The sequence below is a fragment of the Gorilla gorilla genome, chromosome 20, assembly GCF_029281585.2.
Source record: "Gorilla gorilla gorilla isolate KB3781 chromosome 20, NHGRI_mGorGor1-v2.1_pri, whole genome shotgun sequence".
In the NCBI taxonomy this organism is placed as follows: Eukaryota; Metazoa; Chordata; class Mammalia; order Primates; family Hominidae; genus Gorilla; species Gorilla gorilla.
The window spans coordinates 11,583,507-11,592,592 of NC_073244.2; positions in this window are offsets into that span (position 1 = coordinate 11,583,507).

Sequence of the window (9,086 nt, forward strand, 5' to 3'; positions counted from 1 at the left end):
ATCTCTGGCCTTGGCTGCCCTCTGTAGGACAACCTGGGAATAAAACAGTGGAACCCGGGGAATCTAAAACTGCAAAAGGCCGGGCACCTTGGCTTAATGCTGTAATCCTAGCCCTTTGGAGACAGGAGGATCGCTTGAGGCCAGGAGTTCCAGACCAGCAGCCTTGGCCACTTAGAGAGGAGACCGCTTCTCTGCAAAAAAAATGGAAAAACTAGCTGGGCAAGGTGGCATGCGCCTGTGGATCCAGCTACTTGGGAGGCTGAGGCAGGAGGATTGCTTGAGCCTGGAAGGTCGATGCTGCAGTGAGCTATGATTGTGCCACTGCACTCCAGCCTGGGCAACACAGTGAGACCCTGTCTCTAAAAATAAATAAATAAATGGCTAGGTGTGGTGGCTTATGTAATCCCAGTACTTTGGGAAACCGAAGCGGTTGAGTCACTTGAGGTCAGGAGTTCAAGACCAGCCTGGGCAACATGTTGAAACCCTGTCTCTACTAACAATACACAAAAATTAGCCGGCTGTGGTGGCAGGTGCTTGTAATCCCAGCTACTGGAGAGGCTGAGGCATGAGAATCACTTGAACCCGGGAGGCGGAGGTTGCAGTGAGCTGAGATCGTGCCACTCCACTCCAGCTTGGACAACACAGTGAGCTCCCGTCTCAAAAAAAAAAAAAAAAAAAATATATATATATATATATATATACACAATAAAAATTAAAAATAAATCAATAAAACCAGAAGAAACCAAAGCAGTCAGGGTGAGACTTTTTTTTTTTTTTGAGATTAAGTCTCACTCTTGTCGCCCAGGCTAGAGTGCAATGGCGCGATCTCAGCTCACTGCGACCTCTGCCTCCTGGGTTCAAGCCATTCTCCTGCCTCCGCCTCCTGAGTAGCTGGGATTACAGGCACCCGCCACCATGCCTGGCTAATTTTGTATTTTTAGTAGAGATGGGGTTTCACCACATTGGCCAGGCTAGTCTCAAACTCCTGACCTCAGGCAATCCACCCATCTTGGCCTCCCAAAGTGCTGGGATTACAGGTGTGAGTCGCCGCGCCTGGCCGGGGTGAGACTTCTTGTCCAGCTGGGCTTGTCCACCATCCAGGGATGGGTACTCCTCCCTCCAGGGGTGCCTATCCGTTCCCCTCTGAGGTTCTCCCACTTTTCTTTCTCATCATGTCGCTACTACCCCAGACAGCTTTGAGGAGACAATTGTCAGATGGCAGAAACTGAGGCCCACAAAAGGCAACCTGAGGAATGTGGCCTCTCTCTGGGCCTCAGCCTTGAAGAAGAGATCTCCCAGGGCTGCCTGGCTGTGCCGTGTGATAACTCCACCTCCTCAGTGTAAGGCAATCCCAGAAGGCTTCCTGTAGGAGGAGGGCTGTGGATTGGCCAATTTTTAAGTATGATATTAATATGAATAAAATAACATCAACTGTTTACTAATATATATAATTTATTATTATTATTATTATTATTATTATATTGTTGTTATTATTTTTGAGACAGAGTCTCACTCTGTTGCCCAGGCTGGTGTGCAGTGGCCTGATCTCAGCTCACTGCAACCTCCGCCTGCCGGGTTCAAGCAATTCTGCCTCAGCCTCCCGAGTAGCTGAGACTGCAGGCGCATGCCACCATGCTTGGCTAATTTTTTGTATTTTTAGTAGAGACAGGGTTTCACCATGCTGGACAGGCTTGTCTGGAACTCCTGACCTCGTGACCCACCCGCTTCAGCCTCCCAAAGTGCTGGGATTACAGGTGTGAGCCACTGCGCCTGGCCATTATTATATTATTGTAGTGGTATAATATCGTTTACCAGTAGCTGAACAATTACTGAGCACTTTCTGGGTACCAGGCCCCGTTCTAAGCCTTCTTCTTCTTCTTCTTCTTTTTTTTTTTTTTTCAGAGACAGGGCCCAGGCTGGAGTGGGATCATAGCTTACTGCAGCCTCGAACTCCCAGGGTTAAGTGATCTTCCTGTCTTAGGGTTAAATGATCTTTCTGTCTTAGCCTCCCAAGTAGCTCGGACTACAGGCTCGTGCCACTTTGCCTGGCTAAATTTTCTATTTTTCCTATAGATGGGTTCTTGCTGTGTTGCCCGGGGTGGTCTTGAACTTCTGGCCTCAAGCAATCAAGCAGAAAGAGCTGGAGGCCGGAGCCAGGCGCGGTGGCTCATGCCTGTAATCCCAGCACTTTGGGAGGTCGAGGTGAGCGGATCATGCGGTCAGGAGTTCGAGACCAGCCTGGCCAACATGGCAAAACCCTGTCTCTACTAAAAATACAAAAATTAGCCGGGCGTGGTGGTACGCACCTGTAGTCCCAGCTACTCAAGAGGCTGAGAGAGGAGAATCCCTTGAACCTGGGAGGTGGAGGTTGCAATGAGCCGAGATTATGCCATTGCACTCCAGCCTGGGCGACAGAGCAAGACTCCCTCTCAAAAAAAAAAAAAAAAAAAAAAAAAAGTTGCAGGCTGGGTGCGGTGGCTCACGCCTGTAATACCAGCACTTTGGGAGGCCAAGGCGGGCAGATCACAAGGTCAGGAGTTCGAGACCAGCCTGGCCAACATAGTGAAACGCTGTCTCTACTAAAAATACAAAAATTAGCTGGGCATGTTGGCGTGCACCTATAGTCCTAGATACTTGGGCAGCTGAGGTAGGAGAATCACTAGAACCTGGGAGGCAGAGGTTGTGGTGAGCCAAGATCATGCCACTGCACTCCAGCCTGGGTAACAGAGCAAGACTCCATCTCAAACACACACACACACACACACACACACACACACATGACAAAAATTAGCCGAGCATGGTGGCACACCCCTGTAATCCCAGCTATTTGGGAGGCTGAGGCATGAGAATCACTTGAACCTGGGAGGTGGAGGCTGCAGTGAGCTGAGATCGGGCCACCGCACTCCAGCCTGGGTGACAGAGCTAGATTATGTATTGAAAAAAAAAAAATACCTCCCTGACTGTCCCCTGCTCAGGGTGGGCTCAGTACCCACTTTGGGCTCTGCAGCTTTCTTTCTCTTTCTTTTTTTTTTTTTTAGACAGAGTCTCACTCTGTCGCCTAGGCTGGAGTGCGGTGGTGCAATCTCAGCTCACTGCAGCCTCTGCCAACCAGGTTCAAGTGATTCTCCTGCCTCAGCTTCCCTAGTAGCTGGGATTACAGGTGCATACCACCACGCCCAGCTAATTTTTGTATTTTTAGTAGAGATGGGGTTTCGCCATGTTGGCCAGGCTGGTCTCCAATTCCTGGCCTCACATGATCCGCCCACCTCGGCCTCTCAAAGTGCTGGGATTACAGGCATGAGCCACCGCGCGTGGCCTGGGCTCTGCAACTTTCTGAATGGCCCCCCATCAGGGCCCCGGCAGGATTGGGGATGCCTGGCCACATGCCTGTCTTTCCCACTGGACGATGAGCCCAGAGAGGGTGGGAAACGGGCTTAGCTTAGTCACTCTGTGTCCCTAGCGCCCAGCACAGGGTCTGGTACACAGGAGGTGCTCTGTGGACACTTGCCGAGTGAATGCGTCTTACCATGACTGGGGAAACTGAGGCACAGGGGTGCAGAGCCTGCCCTAGAGAATCCCACCTTCACTGAGGCTGAGGGATGGGGCTGAGGGCTTCCCAAGGGCCCTGGCTCAAGCTATTGGTGTCACTGTACAGTGTGTGGGGACACTGAGGAATATGCCCCCCGATCCTGGACCAGGCCTGGACTGTCCTTGACTAACCTGGAGGAGGCAGGATGGAGGTCGGTGGTCCTGGGGCCCCTGAGCAGGTGGGAGACTGAGGCACCCAGGTAGGGGTGGAGCAGGGCCTGGGGACTCAACTGGTGGTTCTTTGTTTAGTTGCCAGCTGGTTGTTCTTTGTCTCTCTTTCTCTCTCTCTCCCCCTTATCCTTCCTTCCTTCCCTCCCTCCCTCCCTCCTTTCTTCCTTCCTTCCCTCCCTCCCTCCTTTCTTTGCCTTCCTTCCTTCCTTCTTTCTTTTTCTTTCTTTCTTATTATTATTACTATTTTTCGAGACAGAGTCTCGCTCCGTTGCCCAGGCTGGAGTGCAGTGCCGTGATCTCGGCTCACTACAACCTCCTCCTCCCAGGTTTAAGCGATTCTCCTGCCTCAGCCTTTTAAGTAGCTGGGCTGACAGGTGCCCGCCACCATGCCCAGCTAATTTTTTGTAGTTTTAGTAGAGATGAAGTTTCACCATGTTGGCCAGGCTGGTCTCAAACTCCTGACCTCAAGTGATCCACCCACTTCGGCCTCCTAAAGTGCTAGGATTACAAGCATGAGCCACCGTACCCGGCCACTGTTTCTCTCTTTTTTTTAGAGACAGGATCTTGTTCTTCCGCCCAGGCTGGAGTGCAGTGGCATGATCTCGGCTCAATGCAGCCTCAACCTCCTGGGCTCAAGTAATCCTCCCGCCTCAGCCTCCCAAGTCGCTGGGACCGCAAGCGCCCACCATCATGCCTGGCTAATTTCTGTATTTTTTGTGGAGATAGGGTCTCGCCATGCTGTCCTGGCCGGTCTCAAACTCTTGGGTTCAAGCAATCCTCCCACCTCAGCCTCCCAAACTGCTGGGATTACAGGCATGAGCGACTGTGCTCAACCTATTCTTCCTGTTTCTAACTCAGAAAACATTTCTAGTTCTTTCTGTATTTCCTTCTCTCTGTGACCCTCGCAAATCTCTCAAATTTTTCTCTGCATCTCTCCCTCTCTCTCTCTCTAGTTCCCCCTCCCTCCATGCTCCTCAGTCTCTCCCCCACTCTGTGTCCCCCTCTTGCCCTCTCTGCAGCCCTCTCTCGCCCAGGCCGGATGGGGGTGGCAGCAGCAGGGCAGGTGCGGCCCCGGGCTCAGTGCCCGATGCTGCCGCGGCCGCCCCGGATTTGTGGCTGCGACTCCTTTATCTGTGGCTGCAGCTGCTCCTTATCTCCTGGCTTCAGGACAGGAGCCTGGGATTAGGGCAGCCCGGGCCAAGGACGCGAGATGGCAGGGCAGGCGGGTGGGCGGGAGGTGGCAGAGAGCGGGGGAGCCGGGTGCGAGCGCGTGTCCCTGAGTGTGTGTGCATGTGGGAGCCAGACTGCCATGGATGCACGACTTGGGGGAGGCCTGTGTGTGTGCCATTGTGTGTCTGCGTGATTGTGTGTCTGCGTGATTGTGTGTCTGTCTAGTGTGTTATGAAGGTGCATGAGGGATTGTGTATATACCTTGGTGGCTGTGGCCTGTGTATGACTCTGTATGTGTGTGTCTGTGTGTTTGTGTGTGGGTGTGCATGAATGTTGGTGCCACTGTGAGTTCCTGAGAAGAGCCACTCAGCCACTGCTGTGTCCTACACAAGATGGCACAACCCCAGCCCAGCTCCTTGCTTTCACAACCTTGCTCCCGAGACCCCATTCCCCTGCCCTGACCTCCTTGGTGGGCCTGATGCTTTTCCCACCTTGCTGACCTAAGGCCCCCAGGGACGGGCCCCTTGACCTGCGACCTGTGGCTGTAAATGGTCCTGTGGGGACAGCTGCTGGCCCTGTTTTTACCATCCTCACCTGGAACGGGCTGGCCCCTTCCTGCCACCCACAGGCCTTGTGGGTCCCATCCCCGCCTGGCGGGCTCCTACCCCAGCTCCTGGGGACCTTGCTCCGGGCCAGCCTGACCCCCGCCCGGGAGTGTGTGTCCAGCTCTGTGTCCCCCGCCTGAGCTGAGGCCTCTGTGTGTGCTCGGCATGGTTGGGCCTGGGGTGAGAGTGACTGTTGAATCAGTAGCCCCAACATTTCTGGGGAGCCCTGAGCTGCCCCAGTGTCCCGGGTAAGTCCCTTTCCCTCTCCACGGGAGAATGACAGCACCCACCTCTGATAACATATTACGTGCCCAGTGCTGGGCACAGAACAAACGTGGGAGCCATTTGGCAGATGGGGAAACAGACCCCATAAGCTCAGTCACCAACACATTGGAGGCTGGGGTGGTGCTCAGTATGCTGGGATGGCCAGTGCTCCAGCCAGGGGACACAGTGGGCATCCAGCCACCTCCACCCCCACAGGGCTGGTCCCCGGGGGTCCTGAGGTGCAGCCCAAGCCCCCGGAACCTGGCCCAACTCCTGGCGCTAAGATGGAAACTTCTCCAGCAGCCAAGTCTGAGTCTTGGCCAGCGGCCCCCGGCCTCCCAGAACCTCTGCCCTGCAGTCTCCACCCAAGAACAGATCACTCCCTTTGGGAGCAGTGGCCTCCCGGGGAGGGCAGGGGGCCAGCCTCCGGGAGGACAGGGGTGGAGCGTGGTACAGTCATCCAGCCCCACTTTGCAGCTTTTTCCTTACTTGTGACCTTAGGTCAGTGGCTTGACCTCTCTGATCCCTGAGTTTCACAACCACCACGCGGGCAGAGAGCAGGTGGAGATGGGGTGAGTGTTGCAGGGAGTGGAGGCAGTGAACGAGCAGAACTAATTTCCAGGCAAACACCAGAAAGGGCAGGCAGGCTTCGGGATATGGTTTTCAGCCGCCCCTGCACGGTTCCACCCCTGCCTCGGCCTTGACCCTGATGCCAGCAGGCTTGAATCAGTCAAAGAGGTCAGGTGCCTGGGCCAGACATGGTGGCTCATGCCTGTAATCCGAGCACTTTGGGAGGCCGAGATGGGAGGATCGCTTCAGCCCAGGAGTTGGAGACCAGCCTGGGCAACACAGCAAGACCCCATCTCTCTAAAAAATTAAGAAATTAACTAGGTGCGGTGGTGCACATCTGTAGTCCCAGCTACACGGAGGCTGAGGTAGGAGGATCGCTTCAGCCCAGGAGGTCAAGGCTGCAGTGAGCTATGATGGCGCCACTGCACTCCAGCCTGGGTGACAAAGTGAGACCCTGTCTCCAGAAAGAAAGAAAGAAAACAAAAGGTCAGGTGCCTGTGGGTGCCTTCCTGCTCCTCTCTGAGCCTCAGTTTCCCCATATCTGTGCTCTGGGAAGACCACAGATCCTACCCACGGGCTGCACTTGAAGAGAGAGAGGCTCAGTACTTGGCGACATCCGGCCCGCCCTGCGGCAGCCCAAGTCTGGGACAAAAAAGATTTAAAAATAAAGCATTGTAAATACCCTTGTTTCCTGCAAATAGAGCCAGCCTCTGAGTTCCCTGGCCTCCCGGGCAGCCAAGCCCAGACAGTTTCTTGGAAAGGGGTGGAATTCAGAGGGCTGTTTTTTGTTTTTTTTTGGGGGGGGGGCGGGGATCAGGGTCTCGCTCTGTCACCCATGCTGGAGTGCAGTGGTACGATCATAGCTCACTGCAGCCTTGACCTCCTGGGTTGGGGTCCGCCTGCCCCAGCCTCCCAAATAGCTGGAAATATAGGCATCCACCACCACGCCCAGCTAATTTGAAAAAAGTTTTATTTTGTAAAGATGGGGGTCTCCGGATGTTGCCCAGGTTGGTCTCGAACTCCTGGCCTCCATTGATCCTCCCGCCTCAGCCTCCTAAAGCCCTGGGATTTCAGGCATGAACCACTGCTCCTAGCTCACAGAGGGGTGTTAATGGAGAGTCCTGGTCCCTGGGGTTCCTTTCTGGGATAGGGGGTGGAGGGATCCTGGAGGGGTCCGTGTGTCCCTGTGCACCTCAGTTCCCGGCTTTGGTGTGGGTTAGCGAGTGTGACAGGGTGTCTGTCACCGCCTGTCACAGGGGGTGAGATAGCATGTGGGTTGGTGACAGAGAGAGTGTGCGGGTGATTTGGGAGGGTGTCAGGATGGAAGGAACTGTGTTCCTGGTGTGACCACATGGGGCTGAGCAAGGCAGGGTCTCCGTGTCCCCCGGTGCGACGGGGTCTCCGCCCACGTGTGTGGTTGTTTCAGCGTGTGTGTCCCTGAGTGGAATGGCTGTAGCTGGGCGTAGGTCCTCGCGTCCCCACCTCCTGCGCCCCGCCCCGCCCCCCACCTTGGACCCGCCCCTAGCGTCTCCCCCCAATCCCAGAGGAAGAACCAACTCTTTCAAGTCGCTGTTGCCGGGGCAACCGTTTTACAAGCGTCCACATGGTGGGCACATGTGTGTGTGTCCTGCGCCCCATGTGTCTGCTCGGCCCCCGCCCCCATGGCCCCCAGCCGCGGCGGGGAGGGGGCACAGGCGGTGTGGGGTGAGCGGGAAGCAGCCGAGGGGCAGCTGGTGACAGCTTAATGATGGAAGGCTGGGGTGGGGGTGGGCTCCTGGCCCTGCTGTGTGTGTGCAGGGGTGGCTGTGCCTCCCAGACGGGGCCCGGGGTGTGTGTGTGTGTGTGTGTGTGTGTGTGTGTGTGTGTGTCAGGGGCTGAGTAAACCCCGGGTCTGTGGGCATGAGTGCATTCAGAAGGGCGTGGGGTAAGGAAGGACCCCCGCAGGAGAGTGTACGCGTGACCTTGTGAGATACTTGTGGAGGGGTTGTGTCAGCGTGTGTCTGCGTGTGAGGACCCGGGGGTGGGGCGGGGTGTGACAGTGCAGGAATGTCTGTGCTCACTAGGGCGTCTAGGTTTGTGTGAGAAGGAAAGATAGGCCGGGCGCGGTGACTCACGCCTCTAATCCCAGCACTTCGGGAGGCCGAAGCGGGCGGATCACGAGGTTAAGAGATCCAGACCATCCTGACCAACATGGTGAAACCCCGTCTCTGCTAAACTGGGCGTGGTGGCGCGCGCCTGTAGTCCCAGCTACTTGGGAAGCTGAGGCAGGAGAATCGCATGAACCCAGGAGGCGAAGGTTGCAGTGAGCCGAGATTATGCCATTGCACTCCAGCCTGGGCAACAGAGCAAGACTCCGTCTCAAAAAAAAAAAAAAAGAGAGACGGCAGGGGGGTGACCCCACCGGGAACAAAGGTTTGAGGGTGTGTGTTTGAGGTTAGGGTATGTGTGTCACTGGGAGTGGGTTTCTGGGAGTGAACATTTGGGAACACCAGTAATGGCAGACATTGGGACATCACCCCCAACTTGCCGGGTTTACTCACTTACTTATTCACATTTACTCATTACTTATACAAGCTTGTTCACACTCATTCAGTCCTTACTAGAACACAGTGAAGATCTAGTAGTAATACCCTGTTACAAGTGGGGAAACTGAGGCACGGGGGGGAAGGCCCAAGGCCACACAGAACACAGATCCCTGTTATCTTCCATCCTAGATCT